This window comes from Protopterus annectens, chromosome 3.part1 (genome assembly GCF_019279795.1).
Source record: "Protopterus annectens isolate FY-2018-M chromosome 3.part1, PAN1.0, whole genome shotgun sequence".
NCBI lineage: Eukaryota > Metazoa > Chordata > Ceratodontiformes > Protopteridae > Protopterus > Protopterus annectens.
The window spans coordinates 117,011,634-117,035,172 of NC_056732.1; the positions used below are offsets into that span (position 1 = coordinate 117,011,634).

The 23,539-nt window shown below is 37.4% G+C and overlaps 1 protein-coding gene across 1 annotated transcript in view; it reads left to right on the plus strand.

Moving 5' to 3' along the window:
* LOC122797639 (coiled-coil domain-containing protein 178-like) overlaps positions 1-23,539 on the plus strand; it is a 2,875,483-nt gene that overhangs the window by 2,217,163 nt on the left and 634,781 nt on the right. The window lies entirely within an intron of this gene.

The window sequence follows — 23,539 nt, forward strand, 5'->3', positions numbered from 1 at the left end:
CACACACACACACACACACACACACACACACACACACACACACACACACGCTCGCGCGCACGTGCGCGCATGCACACACACACACCATGAGGGCAAACTGCACCTTTCCAAATACCATGCTTTTACCCCCCCATCAATATTTCAGTGTCACTGACTAAAGAAAACCCTCAGTGCCAACACCACATATAGTATACTACCTTAAATATTTCAGACTTATTATGCTTGACATGTTGTAGACACAACCATTTTGTTAGTTTGGTAGACTTGTACTCTTGCAAAGTATGAGCTGAAAAGTATTAATATACCCAATTTGTGTGAGTACACACTGACAATAATAAATCTACTGTATCCCTTGGTGATGCCACAATGGATATAGTGTGGAAATAAATCTGTATAGTATAATGGATGTTTTAATGATCATGGATGGTGGTACATTCATCAAAATCTATGTACACAGCCCCATGCTATCCATATACTTATGTCATGAAGAATAAAGAGATATAGTAAAGAACAAAATGTGTTATGGTTATATAAGCATTTCATGCCATGGTGCAAAAGACACTGAAATTCAGCCAAACACATTAAGCTTCTAGGCATGCTCTGTTTTGATGCAGACCACTATAGGAATGTAGCAAACTCTATATTTTGAGTTGAAACAAAGGCTTTTTTTTAATCAGAAAGATGTACCCTAGCAAATACAGGGTCTTTTAGGTAATTCCTATAGGGTTGATCTAGCCAGGTAGTACTCAAATGGGATTCTGCTGAGTGGGACAAAGAGACTTTCAGCAAAGTGGTATAATATATATAATATCAGGTATAACTATTTTGTACAAGACCATTCATATGTGCAAGATCAGGCCAATCAACTAGATTCCCTGTCTTTGCAGGAGGAGTTGTGCCTGTAATGATAAACATAATGGTAAATACATCTGTAGCACAAAATAATGCAATGTGTTAGCTGCAGGTGGGCTGAAGTGAAAAAGATCCCAAGTATTTTTTGTCCATAGATTAACTCCTCTCTCAGCGGTTCTGGAAATACTTATGAGCATAGACCCATCTTCAGGCAACCTGATGAAGCACTATGATAATTGTTGAATGCTGTGCATGCTATTTAAAACATGTTTATGATGTCTTTCAGTTCTTCACAGACTCGGAGTTCTTAGACTGTGCTTCGGTTTGCCTGTAGCTCAGTGGTTGCAGTAGTATTCTAATAAGCCAGGGATCCCAAATTAGGACCTGTTGCTTGATTTCTAAATCTTTAAGACAGATATTTACCTCCAAGAATAAAGCCCATAAGGCAAGCAAAAACTTTAGCTACTAGTCTAGTCATAGGGGATTCTATTGTACAACAAATGGATACTTCTGTCACCATGCTTGACAAGGAAAAGATAATGGCTAGTTGCTTATCTGGAGCTAGGATCCATAGTATCACATATGCACAGCATATTTTACCTCTCATCTTTTACCCTAGAGCTCTCTGGTGTAGCACCTACAGCCACTATGAACCAGGGTTTTCCATGTCCTCTGCAGCTGTAGGGGTCTACTCAGTGGACAAGGGAGAGCCACTGTTGTTGGTCCTGGGTGAAGAAACAGGGAAGGCTTCCTTGTGTAGTCAGAATGTTGTGCCCATCCATGGGGAAGCTGCTGCTGCCATTAACAACTGGTTGGCCCTATTTTTCCTGTCAAAAAGAAACAGAAAACTAAATATATATCTACTCATCAAATTTCCTGTAAACAAACTGTATTTGAATCATTGAATATTGTAACAGAGAGGGATCTTTAGAAAAGGGAATGAGCAAAATAAAAATAAATGGAAATTGTGGGAACAATACATGCAGAATAATGCTCAGGGGGAGTGAGGTTTAAGGGAAGGCAGGAATTGGAATAATTATGTAACACTGGACAGAAGATAGTTAAAAAGAAAGTAAGACAGAAGAGCTATATGATATATAACATATGTAATATGGTTTGTTTACTTTTCTTTTCTGTGAATGTATGTTTGCCTATGTCTTAACTGATGATTTAATAAAGGTGTTTAAAAAAATTCTATAGACAGGAGTGGTGTACTAGATTTGGCTCACGGTCTAATTCAGGCTATTCATACTTCTTATAAGGTGGTTTCTGATAAAAGAAAGATGGATGATTCTTTTCCTGAACAGATTCAAGATTCTGAATCTGGACAGGATTGGATCTTAAGGGACAGATGCAGGTTCTTTTCCTTAGATTTCTGATTCAGATTCAGAGGAGAGCACAGTATCCGATTCTCCCCGTGGATTTTTCTTCCTGTGAGACAATTTTGAGAATGTGTCAGTGTTTTCAGTGAGAGAACACTGTGGTTTTTCAATCCCTCAGAAAGTAATATGAGCTATTAAAGACTGAGTTTCCAGAACCTTCACCCATTCCTCCAGTGCTATCAACTTTTAAGGATGTGTGTGTCACTGCCTGCAATTTTCCGGACAATCAGTCTACTGCCCCTTAAAGGTAGATTGATTGTATGAAGTTCCTCAGTTCTTACACACTAATTCCAAACTTGTCACAGTAGCTAAAGCTTTAGTTGATCCTACTGCTACTAAATATTTAGAAAATTCCAATTCTACACTTTCTGACAATCACTGGAAAATAATTAAAAATTCTGGGGGGAAGTGTATGCTTCTGCAACTTTGATTATCAGAATTGTAAATTGTTAAGTTTATATGTTAAAATTTATTCTGACAAATTGTGGAAGTATGAGAAATGTTTTGTCGGTATTTTCTTCTTGTGAGGAAAAATCTGCTTAAAATTGGTTAATTTCTTCCATTTTACAGGTCACATCTCATTCTTTAAAGTATGTGTATGACTCTGTTGATACTTTTTCCAGGGCTATGACCACTGGTAGTGTTTGGAGGAGGTTTGCTTGGCTGCATTCTCAGAACCTCCCAGATGATGAGAAAATGAGATTTTAAAATCTCCTTTAGATAGACACTTAGTTTTTAGGCCCTCTGCTGCAGTGGTTATCCAAACGTGTAATGAGAGGGGTAAGCTGATAAAGGGAAACTCTAAGATTTTTCTGCCCTCCTTTTACAAATTTTCTAAGGAATTCTCTACCTTCTCATCCAGTATTAGGAAGAAAATAAATATTCACAGCAAAATGCTAATAAATAGATATTTAAAAAGAAATGGAAAGGTGTTTCCAAAAAGAATAAGGAGCAGCCCCCCCCCCAAAACAAATGGCAACCCAACAAGTCAGAATGACCGTTTAAGGGTCCTTCTCCCCATTCCCCCCTCCAACCTTGGCAGTCCCTTTTCCCTTCCAGAAAGTCTGAACCACCACTTATTTTTTTTTGGCAACAGATAGTTTCAGACAAATGGGTTCTGAAGATCATTCATCAAGGTTACAAATGGCAGTGGGCGAACATTTCTCCTTTTGAGGGGGTAGTTCCTCAAGCACCAGTTCAGACTCCCTTTACTTCCTCCTATCCTACAATATGTGCTGTCTCAGCAAATGATACAGCTAGTTCCTACTTCCTGATCGAGAAAAGTTTTTATTCAATAATGTTTTAGTGCCAAATAAATATACTGCGGTGGTGGTGCTGTGGTAGCGTTGTCGCCTCACAGTTAGACGTTGCCCGTTTGATTCTCAGTTAGAGCATCTTCTATGTGGCGACATCCATGAATGGGCGTTCCTTCATTGAAGTTTGTGCGTTAGGCCCAGCAAGCCAGCACATAAAACTCTACTGCCAATCATTAGCGGACCGGAGTTCCGCTGTGGCGACCCCTAACCGGGAAAAAGCCAAAAGACGCAAAGTTTTAGTGCCAAATAAAGAAAATGCTCAGAGACAGGTTCTGGATCTTTCTTTCCTAAACCAATTTATGATAGTGCCCAAGTTCAGAATGCTGTCACTTCACAATCTGTTATGTACGCCTTCTACCTCATTTAAGTTTCCTGGTAACAGTAGCTCATTATCACATCCCTATTCATTCAGACTTCATGTGTTTCTTAAGGTTTTGTATGTCTGAATCACATTATCAGTTCTCTGCCATACACTTTGGACTATACACTGCACCAAGAGTGTTCACAAAGCATCTAGTTCCAGTTATAGCTAATTGCAGGTTACAGGGTAACCACTTTTTCTATATTTAGATGACTTCCTTATCTTTGCTTTTTCAAAGTTTCAGAAATCTCTCCCTTGGGTGAGGGATCTAAACAAGCTGGGATTCCAGGAGAATATTCAATGGTCTTTTCTGACTCCATCACACAGAATTATGTTCATGAGATATCTGTTAGACACTTCAATTCATAGAGGTTTTCTTCCACAGGAAAAAAAAAAAGAATCTATACCTAAATATACTTTTAACATTTTCTGTTTAGACTTTACACTGTGAAGGAATACCTTAGGATTTTGGGTCTCATAACATCTGTGATTCTATTGATACCCCTGAGTCTGCATGGGAATGATACCATTGGTATCAGAAGGCTCTTTTGTCCCATTACCAACACCAATTATCTTTTCAGATCCGACTCCTGGGGTTTGTCAGAAGAGAACTCTGTTGTAGGAGATAATAAATATCCCTCTCCCTCCCCTGCCCCTGCTCCAAGGCATTCCGTTACCACAGACACCTTGGACTTTGCTCAGGAAACAGTTTCAGAAGAGATAAAAGTGTATTGTGTTTGTGACATCAAGGATAGATGCACACACATAGATATAAAAGAGATGCTTGCTTTGATCAAGACACTCAACTCTTTAACTATAATTGGTCTCCTGAACCTCTTCACGTTGCTACAGACAGTAGCATCTGGTACATCAGCAAGCAAAGGAGAACCAACAAGTACCCCCTTTGCAGACTAGCCTTGTTAGCCTGGGATGTAGCTTTACAGCACAATCTCACTCTACAGGCATTCTTCATCCAGTCAGAGCAAATCTGTGTGTCAGACAAACTGAGAAGGATAAAGGCAGACCCTCATGAATAGAAATTAGAATGGGGGTTTTCCAAGATTTGATTCATCTGTGGAGAGTTCCACAAGTACACTGTTTTGCCTCCTTTGTAAATAATGTGCTGACAAAATTCTGCTCTGGGACTCCATGCAAGAAGGCCTAGAAGACAAATACCTTTTCTTTACCTAGAACAGAAATGTCCCCATATGCTTGTCCACTCTTTCTACTGATATCGAGGGTGGTTATGAAGATTCGGAAGGAATCCCCCAAGATCATTTTGGTAACTCCCTTCTGTCCCAATTAACATTGGTTTTCCCTTTTCTTGGAATGTCCACGGGCAATTATCTCAGTCTTCCTCACAGAATGGATCAACTCACACAAGAACAGAGGTGTTTGATACACCCCAACCCCAAATGACTTCAACTGACTGCCTGAATGTAAGGGTCTTAACTCCCTTTTGGCACTTGCATTCTGAGGACATGTAGCAGGTACTTATGGAGGAAAGAAAATCTGCTACTAGAAAATCATGCATTAACAAACAGAAGAAAAATTCTAGTTGGTGCCAGCAACATAACCAGCACCCATTCAGGGCTAGTTGTTCTCAGGTTTTACAATATTTGTATGAGTTACAATCCTTTGGCCTTTCTTACTCCAGCAAAGTTTATCAGCCATTTCAGCATGTCTGTCCATGGATATTCCTCTTTCAATGAATTGTCATGTCAAAAGCATTTTTGAAATGGTTATCTCATAAGAGACCTCCAAGGAAACTGATGGCTCCTCCTTGGGATCTCAAGTTTGTGTTAGCGAAGCTAACCCTTGCTCCATCTGAATCAGTTCATCTGGCTGCCTTGAAGATCTTAACATGGACAACTGTTTTACTGAGTATTCTGACCTCTGCAAGGAGAGTATTTGAGTTGCAGGATCTTATGGTGAATCAACCCAATTCTCATTATTCGCAGAGAGGGTCTCTTTGAGAACTAATCCTTATTTTATGTCTCAAGTGGTATCTCAGGTTACTTTAAGTCAAACTACCCATCTTTCTGTTTTCTTTCCTGAACCTAAAATTGAGGGAGAAAGGATACTGCATACCTTGGATGTCAACAGACACCTTAGATACAATTTTGACAGAACAGAATATTTCAGATCTTCAGATCAGTTGTTCATTTCTTGTGAAGGTAAGAAGAAGAGGCGACCTGTGTCAAAACAGATGATTTCCAAATGATTGTCTCAGGCTATCACCTTTTGTTATTCTCACCACAACAAAACTATTCCAGGCAGGGTCAAGGCCCACTGTATCATGTCCTTGGCTTCTTCTATGACTTTTTGGAAAGTGCTGGATTCAAGAAGTATTCTAGAAGCAGCAACATGGTCCTCTGTATGTACTTTTTTCAAAGTACTACAAGCTTGATTCCTTCTCTAGGTCTAGATGAGACTTTGCTAGGACCCTTCCCCTTCCACTTCCCAAATGTAGTAAGCTAGGATAGTCGCGTCTATATCACGTTATCGAACTCTATTGACTGATTAAGTAAAACATAGAATAACATAAAAAAAAATTAAAAAAAACTAAATGGCGTAGGCAGGGGCCCCCCTGCACCCCCAACATCCCCCCCACTTAAATATACCAAATCCAAGACCACACTACATTGAGGTAAACAGAAATCTCCCCTTATGGAGATTTCCGTTTACTTGCACGATGTTCTTCACTTTCAGTATTGTCGTGCTGACAGTATCAGACTCAATATTGTCAGCTTATGACAACGTGAAGTAGACCCAGATAATCTACACATATAGCTAAGGCTGCTGCAGCAGTGATCCATATGAAGAACATAGAACTGATCTGTAAGTAAACTCACCATGACAGTATATGTTCAAATGATCACTGCTACAGTAGGTGCTGCATCCCTCCATCCCCCTTTTTTTGTTTTTTGATAATATCAGGGTGCATATATATGAATATCTTCACTTCTAGTTATGTTCTGTTAGGGAACAGTCTCTCTCTTACTTGGCATGAAAGGTCCAAAGGGCTTGGCACTCAAACATGTGAGCTGCATAACTCTTTGAGAATGTGGAAGGTGTCCTGAACCTTTGGAAACTGGCCACCTGTTATATCCTTGGCAGGATATAACCCTGGTTGTTATATCCTTGGTAGGATGTCACCCTATATACCTATGGCTACTGTAGCAGTAATTATTTATTTACATTTGTTGACCGGGAGTGTCCGTCTGGACGTAGGTCCATTTTCAGTGGAGGCCCAGGGAGAAAAGCTCCACAGTTAAAATATACAGACAGTAGTTACACTGGATTTACATAGCAATTAACAATTTGATCAACATAACAATTAACAATTACAAACATAGTTATAGATGAAGAACATAGTACATCAGTAGACAACTAGAATCTTTATCATCTGCGAAGTACATAACAGACATTAACAATTGTTACAATAAGAAGTTCCTGCTGTATAATAAGTAGTTAGACTTATGAGCATCCGAGCTTGTTATAATCAAGGTAGTTAGTGGGGTGTAAAGAAAGGTAGTGGGTGGATGATATTAGAGGGGAAGTTGCAAGGGCATAGCCAACATGTTTTTAGGTGCACTTTTAGTAAAGTTTTGAAGTGGGTGCATGATGATACGGAGGTAATTGAGGGTGGGAGGGAGTTCCATAATTTGGCTATGGTGCAAGAGAATAGTGCTTTTCCAGCAGAGTTATTGGCTTTAGTGACCTGTAAGTGATTTTTGTTGCTGGATCTTAGTGGTCTGGTGGTGCGATGGAAAACTACTCATGTACCAATACACTTGCCCAGCATTTCCTGGAATTCATTAATTCCAATGCCCTGGGCCAGCTCGTTCTTACCCCACTAGAGGTAGCAACATCCTTGACCTGGTCATTACTAACATGGGTGACCATTGCTCTACACCAATAGCAGTGGCGGCTGGTGACTTCAAATCAAAGGGGGCTGCAGGAGACAGATGAATGGGTGGGACCAACAATATGGGGTCTATCCAACTAGACAGGGGTGGAGCTATGCTCAAAACCACAAAACAGGGACTTTAAATATGCTGCCCTGGGTGCCAAACTGTCATTATGAAAGTCCAATCAAGACAAAATGAAGTGTAGAAGAAAAAATATTTCAATGCATTGGCTACATGACAGCTTACTTAATATCTAGATGGAAACACAAAAGTTGTGAGGCATGAAAAAATAAATTAATTTTTAAATACATTACTGGAATGCCAGTCAAAATCAAGTATAAAAAAACAAGCAGCACTCAACTCAAACCACTGTCATTGCACTGCAGTTCTAATTATATTTTATATTCAGCTTTATAAAAGTATTAAGTAACATGCTGAAATTAGCAATCTCTGTGATACCCCCACTTATAAAAATGTTTCTTATCCTAAAAAGACCTGCTGCCTGACAACTATCTACTTGTTTCATGGGGATAACATGATCAAAGTAAAAAATGAACAGCAAACAAGAAACAAGGTCAAGATAAATTGCTTAAAGGATTACTGCACAGGTTATGGACCACACACGATAGATTGGCATTTTGTTTAGTTTACTGGTAAAGCCTGCAAAGATGACTACAAGTCTCCAACAATGTAGTGAGCTTCTGAAAATACTGTAATCCTGTCCTTTATTACAAATACAAATACTGCCATATGCATTTCAATACCTAAGTCTTATACGTTATCTAGGTATGTAAATATTCTCTGCATGGCAACAACAAAAAGTCTTTCAGTGTTGGTAATCCTTTAACAGTATGCTTATTAAAGCTTACTTGCATCTTACAATCTCAGACAAGCTTACCTAATAGTCATTAAAGCCTTGCTACTTAAACACAGAGCAACAGGCAGTGCAACACATACATTTTCTGAATAATAATAAGCATAAATCAATATATAAAATATGACAGAAAACCAGAACATTCTGCAAAATCAAGGACAGATGAAAAGCCACTTCAGTACTTGTGCCTTGGATGGGGGATACTCTCCATACTTACACTGCATAACTGCTCCTTGCCTTGCTTGGACATATCCAGAGTCACTACATGGGGGAGTGGGTTGCAACAAGCATGTCACAATCATGAAATGTCTCTGTCTGTCGGTGATGAACCTCAGAGCAAGAAATTTGAACAAAGCCATAAATAGAAGTGGGACAAAGCCCAAAAATAAGGACAATTTTTAAATATTGCTCTTATAAACTTAGAAAGATAATAAAATAGTAGGTCTTGCATTAGTATGAATTTTCTGAAGGGTATGAAATCTGAAACTCAAATGTCTGTCATTATTTTCTAACTTCAATCTTTAATGATCTGCCACTAATTTGGTAGAAAAAACACAATTGCACGAAAAACAGACCAAAATGTGATGGAAAAATATAAAATAGCCAGACAATACAGCTGAGAACCTGTAAAAGAAGGGACACTTTTTAATATTAGTACTGTTAAGTTGAGCAGCTGACAAAATAAGAGAATCTACATGCATTTCTGAAATAAAAGTAATCTATAACTCTGATCATTACTATTTTTTCTTAATTGCAAACCCTCCACATTTACTTCCAAAATTGCCATTTTGCAGAGGGATTATTAGGGGCAGAGCAACATTTTGAGCCAAAGTCGTGGACAGTTGAGAGGTTTGGATATACCTAATTCTATAAAGTGATTTATTTGTGCATATCTCTCAACCTCTTAACGCAGGAAGTCTGGACAAGGCCAAATATATTAAAGGAATGTACAGAAAGTACTAAAAATTTCTGTTGTACAAACTTAGTTGATCGAATAACAGGTCTTGCTTTAGCATGCATTTTTCTGAAGGGTATGAAGTCTGAAACTCAATGTATGTCATTATTTAGTGACTTCATTCCTAACTGATCTGCCAGAAAACCACATATTTTATGAGGAACAAATCAAAAATAAGAAGCAAAAATCTATTCATTCTGTGAAAATCTGAACAGTTGAGAGGTATAGTTCAACTGTGGCTGTCTTTGAGTTTGCTGCTGTTCCTCCCTCATAAAATCATAGTCAAATGGGGCCTCCCCACTGCAGCCATTCCAATGTCCCATTACTTGGCTATTTCACCCTATTTACCATAAACACTGTAATATGCATACGTCTTTACTTCTGCAATGATTTGGATTTCATTTAAAAGTTTTATATTACATTTTACAGCACAAAAACTAATGGACATATGCTAAACAAAGAAATGCAGTCTCACAATGAAAATAGACTTAGCATTAAAAGTTCTCTGCCCTTGAAACTCACATTCATTAAAACAGCATTGAAACCCACATTGAAAGAAAATACATCTGGCCAATGGCAGATAAAGATTAACTTTGGGCTGTTTTCAAATCATAGGCCCCTCGCATACAAAACATACATGTGTTCTTTAATACACCTTCCAGATTGTATTAAATTATATTCCTCATATAACACAGTACAGTTGTTAAAGGACATTTTAAATTTACTGTTTTGAACATTTTTCCAGTAAACACTTAAACAAAATGCATGCACCAATAATAACAAAACTGCCCGATTCAGAACATTTCTATCATAAAAGTCTACTCAAACTTTTACAATCCACCAGTATCAGTAAAAATGCACAATCTCTGCAGAAGGAAAAGTCATCTAAATAATTCCACATTAAAGAGATCTGTAACTAACGAAGAGGTTGCTGCTAGCAAACAACTTTATATTTCATTGTATCATCTACAAATAAAGTGCCTGTTAAATGATAAGCTAGTAATATTGCAATAGGGAATGGATGGCAAACTGATAAAAGGTTGATAGTTACTAGGTATCTATGCCAAAGAGGACATTCTCAGGACTGCAGTATCCCCCCTGCCCTTAAAAGTATAACACAGTACAGTATCAGCAATGCATCTAAATTCTGTGGGAGTAGAACCCATAGCCTTCTGCATCGAAAGCAAGTATATTACCTGTTGTGCTATTAACAATGCAATCTAATTCAGCATAAGTAGCACTAAACTTGTCTTCCCCTGAAGCTCTTAGCTCCTTGTAAAATCCACTCGATACTCAACTGTATCTCTCAACTTTGCAGCACATGAGCACAAGAAATCTGGAAAAAGACCAAATTTATTGGGGGGGGGGCAAAAGCCCAAAAAACAGGGACACATTTTAAACATTGCTTGTATAACCTTGGAAAGTTTCTAAAATAAAATGCTGTACTACCACCATGCATTTCACTGCCAAGTCTTGGACCCAGAACCCTGTGCACTACAGTAAGAGCAACATACCACTATGCCAAATCAACTGTTTTTTGAAAGACAGGAAGACTGAAACTTAAATGGCTATCATTTAGTAGTTCTCACCATAGCTCTCAAGATCTTAGCACAAAAGAATCTGCACAACCCCAGTAATGGGGAATGCAACCCCCAAACATATTCAGTGACTTTAGTTCTCACCATAGCTCTCAAACTCTTAGCACAAAAAAAAAACCTGCACAAAGCCAGTAATGGGGGAATACAGCCCCAAAAATAGGGACACATTTCAAATATTGATCTTATAAACTGAGAAAATTGCTAGAATAAAATGTTTTGTGTTACCATACTTTCTGAAGGATATGAAGTCTGAAATTCAAGTGTCTGAAAATCCAGAAAATCAGATGAGGCAAAAATCTGAATGCTTTCAGAAGTGTTAGTGGGTAGGGAATTCAGGTTCTTGCTACCTGTATCCAAGGTTGAGGGTTTGAACCTAGGTTTCTCTCTTACAACCAATTATAGTTAACTGGGGCATTTCTCACACACACACACACACACACACACACACACACACACACACACACACACACACACACAAACATAGACGTCTGTTCCTTCCAGCTGATTGTTGTGTTCCTAATCCCGACACACACACACACACACACACACACACACACACACACACACACACATGTCTTTTCCTAATCCGGACTGCTGGTGAGACAGTCTGCATGCTCCAGACTGGTTCACCAGCGGTCTGGATATTGGGAAATGCCACAAGTGCGCATGATGTTCTGGCGATTATTTGTATTTTTCTTTCTGATTTATTTTTATTTTTGTTTTACTTTTATTTTTTCTTTTTGTTTTACTTTTATTTTTCTTTTTGTTTTACAGCTGGGGGGGGATGCAGTCCTGCAGCCCAATAGCATGAGCCACCCCTGACCAATAGTCAACTCCTCCCTGGTTATAGCCTACCACAAACTAATCACCTTGGAAATCCCCCCCCCCCCCGCAAAGGTAACCACCATGAAAAACTTCTCCAAAGCTAACTTTGAGCTCCTAAAAACAGAGGTGGCCAACTTCACGGCATCAATGCAAATGGACAATAGTTGCATGACTGCCGAATCATACACTAATGCACTGTGCAAACATGTACACAAATGCATGAATCTCACCATACCCAATAGAACCAAGAAGCTCTCCTCCAAAAAAAGGAAGCCAATCTGGTAGTCCCCTGCCATAAACAAACTGTACAACAGAAGGAGGAAACTGATGTGGAATAAGATGAAGTCCCAAGACTAGAAAAACTCTCTTATCAGTCTCAACAAAAAGCTGAGATCCCACATCAAATCCTCTAAAGCTAGCTATGAAAACAGAATTGCAGCAGATAGTAAAGACAACCACAAGGCCTTCTATAGTTATGTACAGAATCTCCATGGGAATACCCAGATTTGCTTTGAGCTGCTGCACAATGGTACCTCCTATACAGAACCAACAGATATTGCCAGTATACTGGCCAACAGATTCAGTGCCAACTTTACCCCTCTCTCCCTCCCAAAGGACCAATCACAATACCAGTAGATTGCCAGGCATCCAGTATTACTGCTGCACAGGTTAAAACAGCAGTGTCCAAGGCCAAGAATACAGGTTCTATGGGACATGACAATATCCCTGGCTGTGTTCTACATGAACTACAGAGTGAACTGGCACCTCAACTGTGTGCCCTGTTCAATCACAACCTCACCTCAGGCTTTATCCCTACCGAATGGCACACTGGTACAGCCATCCTTCTTCACAAAGGGAAAGTGACTACAGACCCTGGGAACTATTACCTCATTAGTCTGACAAGTCTGATATGCAAAGCTATGGAACACATCATCATGGACCTAATAAACAAGGATATAGGGAATCTTCAAACTCCCGCGCACTTTGGTTTTGTGAAGGGTAGATCATGCCTGCTCAAATTGGTCGACTTCTTTGAGTCAGTCACCAGAGCTATGGATGAAGGCAAGGTGGTTCATACAGCCTACCTTGATCTGGCCAAGGCCTTTGATACCATTCCCCATTCAGGAATCATAGAAAAACTCACTAAGCTAGGCATCAACCCCTATATCACTAGGTGGGTTGCAAACTGGCTCACAGATATAACCCACAGTGTGAAAGTAGCTCACTCCAAGTCAAACTGCCCACTAGTCATGAGTAGAGTCCCACAAGGTTCAGTCCTGGGTCCTCTCCTGTTTGGTATCTATTTCTCTGAAGTCCAGGCCAACACAAAGGGAGGCTGGCTGACAAAATTCACAGACAATTGCAAGTTGGGAGCTATTATTAACTGCCCGAGTGATGTTGATATCCTACAGAATGGCCTCACTGAGACCAATGACTGGTGTCAGAACTATGGCCTTAAGCTCAATGCCAAAAAATGTTTTGTCATCCCCTTTGGGAAAAACACAGTTCCCATGAATTATCACATCGATGGTAGTCCACTGAACACAAAAGGCTTTATAAGAGATCTGGGAACACAGGTTGACAGCAACCTCTCTTTTGATCACCACATTGCCACTGTGGTCAGAAAGTCCTTCTATGTGGCACATCTCATTACTAAGGGTTTTGCATCCAAGAAGAAAGAGGTCATTGTCTCCCTCTATGCTTCCCTCATTAGGCCAGTCATTGAGTATAATGCCCCATTTGGCATGTGCCTCCCTAGACACCTGCAACAACTGGAGAGGCCGCAAAAGTACCTCATAAAGAGTATCCTAGGCCTTAAACACTTGTCCTATATGGACAGACTCAAAAAACTCCAACTATTCTCTGTCTCATATCACCTACTTAGAGGCAATCTCTGCTTGACTTACAAAGCCATGTCTGACCCAGCTCTGTTAGAAATGCTACATCTAAAGAAATCTCAATCCCTCCTCACCACATGCTCCAGAGATCTCAACCTCATTACCACAACAGAACATAGTGGAGGGACAGGTTCATAACCCAGAGACTGCCCATGCTATGGAATAAACTTCCCATACATGTCAAGCTGAGGACCTCGCTGACCCTCTTCAAGAAAAATCGTGATGAATGGATGGGAAATAGAATATTCACCCCAGGATCACTCCAGTGGCTCTACTCAACAGATGCACTAGGAACTAAGGTCGGGTGGCACGATGCCAGGGTAATCCTATGTCTAGGCTTGTAAAGGCCCTGGGCCATTAGCCTAGTACACACCTATGAACCTATAAATAACTGCAACAAATTGTTTTGCCAAGATACATGGAGGCTAATTCATTTGTGACTTAGAAGAGGCTAATTTTGTGTATCTTGTTTAACCTCACTATTTCATATTCAACAGTAACAGGAGATGTTCATTTAATATTACTTTTGTGCAGCACTTCAGCTTCACACCAGTATCGGATAATTTATCTTGGGTAGTACATTCTGTGCAGTATATAATCTTCATTTCACCAAAACAATGACAGAATACCACCAAAGTTACAGGAATATCATAAAGGAAGGAATTACAGATTACTAAGGGGTGAATGGAGCTTGTTAATATAGAGGGTCATAACTGGGTTTCCTATCATAATCAGTAAACATGCCCGTCAACTGCTATGATTTTGGCCCTCAAGTTGTGTTTTGCTCTTCCTAGATTTATGATGTTCCTCATAAAGTCAGACTTGTTTATGTTTACATACTTTATTAAATACATAAACTAAGGCTATCCAAAGAGTCTATACCACTATCTATATAGGGTATGTAGTATGGATCTAGGACTATTCACTGAAAGCACATTTCCCTGAAAGAAATTAGATTCATAAATATAATAGTAAATATATATACACCCTAACTATTTAAACTAACTCCGGGGTCGCACCACAGTGGGGAGAAGGGAATATATATTGTTTGTTTCAGTGAAATGTGCTTTCAATGAATAATCCTAGACCCATGTAGTATATATATTGACCTTCTATTGTGAAAAAATAAGAAAGTGCTCCTCTGACACTATACAAAGATTTACTACCATTAACTACTATATATATATATATATATATATATATATATATATATATATATATATATATATATATATATCTTAAAGAGCCAACATTTAAAGCAACATTATCCAATTTAAATACATATCATTATAATAAACATTAAATCTATTAAATAACTATATTAATACCTTAATAAAATTAATATACTAATTTAAACTACCAGTACTCATTTAAGCCTGGTATAAACAAAGCACCTAAATCAATAATCCACAATTTCCTTTTTTGTCCATAAGTTTATGCTTAGATGAAACAGATAAGCCTTGGCCAATGACCATACTGATACCAACAAAAATAAAATGAGCAGAAACGTGTTCATATTTGTGGTTATATAAAGCACTACAAAGGTGCTTGCAATTTATATCAGTAAGATGTACCGCAATACATTGTTTTAGAAGTTGTGCTTATATAAAGCACTACAAAGGTGCTTGCAATTTATATCAGTAAGATGTACCGCAATACATTGTTTTAGAAGTCTAGAGGTCTGGCCCACATAAAATGTACCATACTGGCATATCTCCATGTAAACCATCAATTCAGTGGTACATGTTATTAAGTGCCTAATTTCAAAGACTTTCGAGGTGTTAATAGATGTAAAGGATTTAGTTCTAGACATCACTTTACAATACACACAATTGCCACAAAAGGTGCTACCAATGGGGCCACTCAGTCCTGTATTAACCTTTTGATTAGTGCCTTTTTTAAACCAAGCAAGATATTCACCAAGGTTTTTACCCCAACTAAAGCCAAAACAGCAATGATCATCCAGATATTGTTAAAGAAGGGGCCCTTTTAAAAGACACCAAAATCTATTAATAACCTCACAATTTTTTAAGGTATTTGTACCAGATGTAGTAATGTATCTCAAATTCGAAGGACTATTAACCTCACTATTACTTGTATAGCCAGCATGTAATAACTCATGTCTAGATTTATTAAAGGCTTCACATTTTGCCCTAATAACACATGATCTGTTATACCCCCTATTAACAATTCAAATTGCCATCTTATTAGCTTCCTTCTTAAATTCATCCTGAGAATTATAAATTTTTCTCAGCCTCAAAAACTGCACCTTCAGAATGTTGTTAGTAATATATTTAGGTGGCAACTACTACCTCCAATAAAGAATTTCTTGTAAAAGGTTTTCTATAGAAGCTTGTGGCAATAGTCCCATCTATCAATTGGTAACATTAACATCTTGGAGCTCAATATTAAACAAATCAATCTTGCCTGAAAAAAAAACAACCCATACATACTGTGAATGAGATAATCAAGAAATATATGTCACATTTCCTTAGTCCCAGACCAAACACACCAACAATCATCCAGGAACCATCGCCACATAGTCAAGTATCTTTTAAAACAATTATCATCATATATCAAAAGCAGTTCAACATATCCCATAAATAAATCTGCATAAATGGGGCAAAAGTAGCCCCCATTGCAGCACCTTTAATCTAAAGATAATTCTGATCTTTGTAGTAAAAACATTATGTTCCAAGACAGTGCCCAGTAATTTTAACAGAAATTCAATATGTGTATCAGAATACATTTTAGAGAATTTTAACCAATGTCTAAAAGCCATTATTCCACCCTCATGTGGGATACTAGTATATAATGATTGTACATCCAATGTATGCAAATAAGAGGTATAAGATAATTGGATGTCATTCATTAACTTCAGACATTCAGTAGTATCCTTTATTTGATCTCTAATTAATGGTAATAAAGGCTTTGATTGGTCCTCTAGATACACAGACAAAGGTTCTGTAAGAGAACCCCGCTCAGACACTATTGATCTGCCAAGTGGCTTAGGTATCTTAGGTAGTAAATAAAAAAATTCAGCTTTGGATCATCTGCCATCAGTTGTGATAATAGATCATCAGATATTAACCCATCTCTGCTTACCAGTTTCAAATAGCAATCAATATTTTTTGAAAATCCACCCCAGGATCAATAGAAAGCCTGCAATGTGAAGTATGGTCCATTAATTGCCTAGAAGCCTCTTTTTCATAATCCATAGATTCCCACAACACTATTGCACCACATTTATCAGCATTAACAATTATGGTATGTTTATTCTTAGGTAACAGCCTTAAGGCAGTTCTTTCATTTTTATTTAAATTAAAGCCATCTACTACTTGACTTTTGGCTTTTCCCGGTTAGGGGTTGCCACAGCGGAACTCCGGTCCGCTCATGATTGGCAGTGGATTTTTATGGTGCTGAGTTGCCAGCCCGACGCCCAACCTCCAACGAAGGCACGCTCATTCAGGCTCGCACCTACTTACATGTCTTTTTTAAAAATAGCATTATTACATACATGTAATTCATATATCACCTGTTCAAAAACTTTTACAGCTGGATGGAGTGGGGGTTGGAAAGAAGATTTTTTAAACCTAAATGACATAAAAAAGGCATTAACCACATTATCTTTTGACTACAGTAAATACTTCAAAGTAAGTGTACGGCAACATTTTTTAATGTCCAAAATGGTGGAAAATTCAGAGACATAAAAAGATGGGACATATCCCAGACCTTTGTGTAGCAGTTGAACTTCTGTATCAGATAAATCAACATTGGACAGACTGGCAATCAAATTATAGTAGCATAACCAAGACAAAATTACTGTGGTTTCTTTCACTTATTTGTCATTTCCCTTGCAGGCATAAATTCACAGATTGTAGATTGTTTCTTAACTTACACAACTATATATATATATATATATATATATATATATATATATATATATATATATATAGATATATGTACACAGAGACACACGCACACACACACACACACACACACACACACACACACACACACACACACACACACACACATACACACACAAAATATAAAAAAGTGCTCCTCTGACTGCCTGCTATGATTTTTAATACTTGGAGATTGAGAAGTATGCTACTGTGTTATATATTTAACAAAAGGATGTCAAGAAATTCACCTCAAGAGAGAAACTCAAGAGGTGACTGAGCATCCGTTTCAAGGAGGCATTATATACTGGTTATGACCAGTGATACCCAAACATTATCCTTTATACTACATGTTGCTTTAGCTACCTGATATATTTACAAAAGAAAATCAAAAAGAAAGAAAGTATGAGTGTGAAGTGCGTAACAGCTTTTACAATTGTAATACACTTAGACCTACTTCTTGCACAGGTACCAAAAGCAAGGTTCACCTCTCATCAGCTATCAGGTTTGAAAACTTTTATACTTCACTCATACTTTGTGTGTGTGTGTGTGTGTGTGTGTGTGTGTGTGTGTGTGTGTGTGTGTGTATTAGTGCAAAATATGTCACAGTTTTCAAAGCTATCACGTTTCTCTGAAGAAATTCTGTATTGGATGCTGTGCACCCGCATATAGCTTGATAGTAACAACCCTGAAAAGTTAATAGCAACCTTGTTAAGCACATTTCTGCTGTGAGAAAAGTGTGTAATAAGGCTATCTTTTGCCAGATTTGAACTTAGCCACCACACTGCATGTATAACATGGAAAATTATGTTTCTAGTCAGAAGTAATGATTTGAAATGTGATGTTACACTTTGCATCAGAATCTAATTTATCTTGCAAATTGTACAACTGTAGACATGCAAAACATTTTTGCCTTTGGTTGTAGAGTGTGGCTCATGCTTTTTTTTCTTTTCTCTTGCTCTCTTGCAGCTGTAATAATAATAATAATGATAATAATAACAATAATAAATATTGCTTAGCTTTTCTCATAAAAAATGTGTTTCTTGCCTTGAATGGTAGATATGCTAAGTTTTGCAAAATGATGGCATCTAAAATGTATGGAAAAGAATAAATTTTGCATAAGAATAAGATGTGGGTTGTGCTATATGCCATAGTTTTATGTCATTTATTTGTTTATGTTTTTTTTTAACCAGGGTAGTGGACTGGTTCATAGAAGAGCCATTTCAGCAATACCACATGAATTACAAAAGAAAATGAGAGGACAAGTATGATATAAAACAGTGACATACAGCAGTGATACAGACACTAAGAATCAGCAATATGCATTATATAAAGATTTTACTACTATATATAATGAAATAAATTGCAAATAAAAAGGAGGCAGTTCAGTATTTAGCTAAATTAGTTATAAATTAGTATATATTTACATAAGGGCAGGAAAACATATGAAAGATCAGTGAGATTAATGAGGAACTGCAGTGTACAGACTGATAAGTTAGGATTTTTTAATCTTCTGTCATAAAAATAGGTTTTAAATATGAAGGAAATTCTGTGGCAAAATTAGACAAATGGCTGAATATCAGGGGTCACTGGAAAGTATGCACCATAGTTTTGAAATGCATGCCCTCTTTGCTGATGTTTCATCTGGGAAAGAATAGCAAATATTTTTTTCAGTCTGAGCATTTTGTTGCAGTTAAATATGAATGAAAACCCAGATACATATACACAGCTATGATTTATTTAAAAAAATTAAATATTAAATAAATATTCTTTACAATATGTAATTCACAGATTATGTTTTGTTAAACAAGAGTTAGTAAAAACATTAGAATAAAGGATGTACAGAATTATATTTTTAATAGTACCTCAATTTAAAAAAGGATGTCTAATTAAGGATGATTCTGTTTTGTTTAATAAAATTAGTTCCATCTTTAGTCAGTTTATTCTCTTGAAACTAATAACTTGCAAAATCTTTATACCTCTTATGATGAGAAAAAAAGCTAAATTAATCCATGCTAATGCATTATTGCTACACGGAGAACAAGGCAAAACAAATCACACCAATTTTCTCTCTCTAATTATTGTGCTGAAATCCAGTGTAATATCATTGACCTATCTGGTCATGCCCAAGTTAATCATATTTGGGCCAGTCCCTGTAGGGAATAAACTTGTTCACCTCCTGTCTTGCAAAAATGTCAAGTGGAAGTCAATTATAGATGCTCGTCCTTCATCACTGCAGCCCACCTTAGCTGTTGACTCAAGAGCTATCTCGCAGTCAGCTATATACCCCTGGAGAGTCAATGTCAAACACCCATATATTTCTCTGGTGCTGTTTAGCCTTGTGTATTCATTTATTTTCCATACTGAACATTGCTGAACTCTTTTTTCAGTTGTTTCTATTTCCCTTTTCTCTCTCTCCCTCTCTTTCTCACTTGGTCTTTCTAAAAAGAAAAAAAAAGCCCTTCCTCCCCTATTGTTCGCAGGGAACTGTTTTGTCATACTGAAATGCAGTTTATGTGCAGTAACAGCCTAATAAGCCAGCAACTTTAGTCGCTTATTAAAGTCAAGCATGTGTCTTTGTTTCATGTTGCTAATGATGTGGAACCATAGAGGCCTGAGTATATTTCGCCTGGACGGTGTGGGAGCGAATGCTGAGAGCTCATTACTTGGCTCCCCATTGGAATCCTGCAGGCTTCTGCTCATTGAGGAGACTGTGGGGGCTTTGACAGAATTATTATACTGAATATTTTTAGACTCATTAACTATATCACCAAAGCAAAACATCTTTTCCTTAAATGCAAATGGTTGCAGCTAGTGTGGCTTTGCTTTAGTTATTGCAGAAAAAAGTAACTTTGAAAACAACTTAAGGAAAACATTTTCATGTCTGGATGTTTAAAATTTAATAGTTATATTTTAAGTATTATGGCCTTTTGTCAACCTTTAAGCTAGTCATGCTAATATGTCACATTTAATAATGTCTAGTAAGATGCTTGCATGCGATTTAGTGGTTGAAAATAGTGGTATATTTTTGCAAACAGGCTGTTTTCTATCTTGAAATCATACAGTTTCTTACGTTAAAGTTTGCCATTATAATGTGATTCTTTTTCAATCTTCTCATGCCACAGGCTGTTTGTAAAATATAATGAATGGGAAGAGAATAAATCAACTGTTAAAAAAATTACTTCCTAATATCCAGAAATCTTATTCTGAATATAGCAACATTGTAATAGTTGAATGAAAGCTCACAGTTACAGAGATACACTAAATAAATGTAACATGTTCTCATTTGTACTATAATTATAAATTGCACGTAATTCTGCACAAATGATTAAAACCAGGAAAAAGGCTTATTGTAGCTTGATTGTGGAGAGTCCAGATTTGAAGTAAATATTAAATCAACTGGTTTCCATTGTACACACTAAAACATACTCTATAAACAACAACAGGCAAAAAAGTAAAGTATCCCGCACATTAAGGAAGTAGGGAGGAATTTTTTTGTTTTACAGTAAGACATTTAGTCAACAAAAATGTTTCCTTAAACCCATACATATTAGGGATATCTGTTAAACATTTCACCCTGTTGCAACAAAATAGGAAAAGACAAGCAGTTTACATTGACTCCCTTGTTTTGTCTGAGCAAGCCTATCTGATGTAGCAAGATTGTCAGACTGTGAGTGTAAAAACGTGTCTCCTTACTCTTAAGGTTGTTTGACTTTAGAATTAGTATATTTAGAGATGTGGGTTTGTTGGGAGTACAGCTCCTATGTGGCCCTCTGCAAGATAACCTGTAAAAAGTCAGTTTATTTATTATTTTATTGTAATTAATATTTTATAATGACAGATCTGCATTAACGTTTATACTAATTTCTATTAATGTGGGTTCTTTCTCTAGCCATAAATAAAGCATTATTCCACAGTGTATAACCTGGAGAAGATAATGGGTTTATAAAATGGACTGTGTCAGTTGTGGTTTGAGAACCCTTGTAACAGAAGAGTTGATGTCTGGTAATGCCCATTTGCTTTTAAACACTTGAACTAGGGAAGCTCAGTATTTAATTTGTCAACATACAGAGCATTACAGCTTGCTCAGACTCCTAATATGTACATATAATATGCCATAAACTAACATACTTATACATCAGGTCATCAATTGTTGACATGTAGGACACTGCAACTTGTTCAAACTCCTAGCACATATGTGTGCCCTATTTCATACATATAGCTATATGGTAGATCATTATTTGCTTCTACTGTTGAATTTCATGCATTTATTGTAGTATATATGCACATTTTATGCCTTTCCATTTGCTTATTCTAAAACTGGACATTTGTAGAAATGCACCTTGCATTTTGTGCTGCATTTGTAGAAATATACCATAAAAGGAATGTCACCATGAAGGTCTTAAATAAAGAATATAATTATTATTAGTTACAGCTGGGCTTGACTATGCTGAATTCATCATGCATGTCTACCCAGAAATACATTTATCAAATCATAGAAATAGTTATTTTTCCTGAGATTTAGAAGTTTGAAGGTAAAATAATTAAGTTATCAGGTACAAGGGGTCTTCTGAATGGGAGCATTTTGGGGGATGAAGCTTCCTGAATTCATTCACTTTCACTACTTGCTTTATCCTTTTCAAGGTTAGGTGAGTGCTGGACCATTTCCCATTAATCAGTGGGTATAAAACAGAAGAATAATCATTAAAGGAACCCCAGCCACTTACAAAATGCAAATGCACCTCACGCTCAGAGCACATACATACCTTCAGGCAATTTCAGAGAACTGTCAATTTTCCTATAAGCATATATTTGAGATGTGGAAAAAAACTGGAGACAATGGCAAAAAGCCATGCAGACACACAGAGGATATGAAACCGAATATCCCAGCAAAAACTCATACACACATGAAGGACTTGCAAACTCCAACACAAAGGGCATCTCATTCAGGATCTGAATGGAAAACTAAATCCTTGAATAACATCAGTGCTAACGGCTGATTCACTGCACTGTGCTCCAGAAGAAAGAAGCCTACAAAGGAAGAATATATATTTAAATATCTTCTCTGTGTCATTTTAGATAATGGTTTGCAATAAAACAGCACTTAATGAATGAGCCTTTAAAGAGTTATCAAAGAGTAGTACTGTAGATTCATAAACTGGGACTGCCAGAAAACTTCACTGTGCTCCTGTCCCCCATCATAACTGTCTTCCAATGGGTCCCCTCTATCCCCAGTATGGGAATAAAATACCTGTGTATACTAGTTGATCAAACTTTGGTCTTCCGCTAAAGCATTCAAGGAAAATTTAAAAACAAAATGTTAAATCATCTTAGAACAACCTATAAAGTCTCAAACCTCTTACGTAACACCTGAGACCAGAAAAGTCAATTGCTCTCTATGTGTTGATTCCCAGATTAGAGTGTATTATCCGTTGTTGTTCAAAGCTCTTCCTTAAACACTTTCTTATCCCAAAAAAACCCCAAAAATAAAATCCTTATGCTCTGATTATTTTCATCCGAATCAAACGTTGGGTACTAGGCTGACTGTGGCACCTTTTCTGAAGCTTCGAATCCAAGGCTATAAATCCTCCCCAAACTATAATTTGCTCCAGTCTGTCTTATTACCTCTGATTTTGTTTGCCACATGAAGCGTACAGAC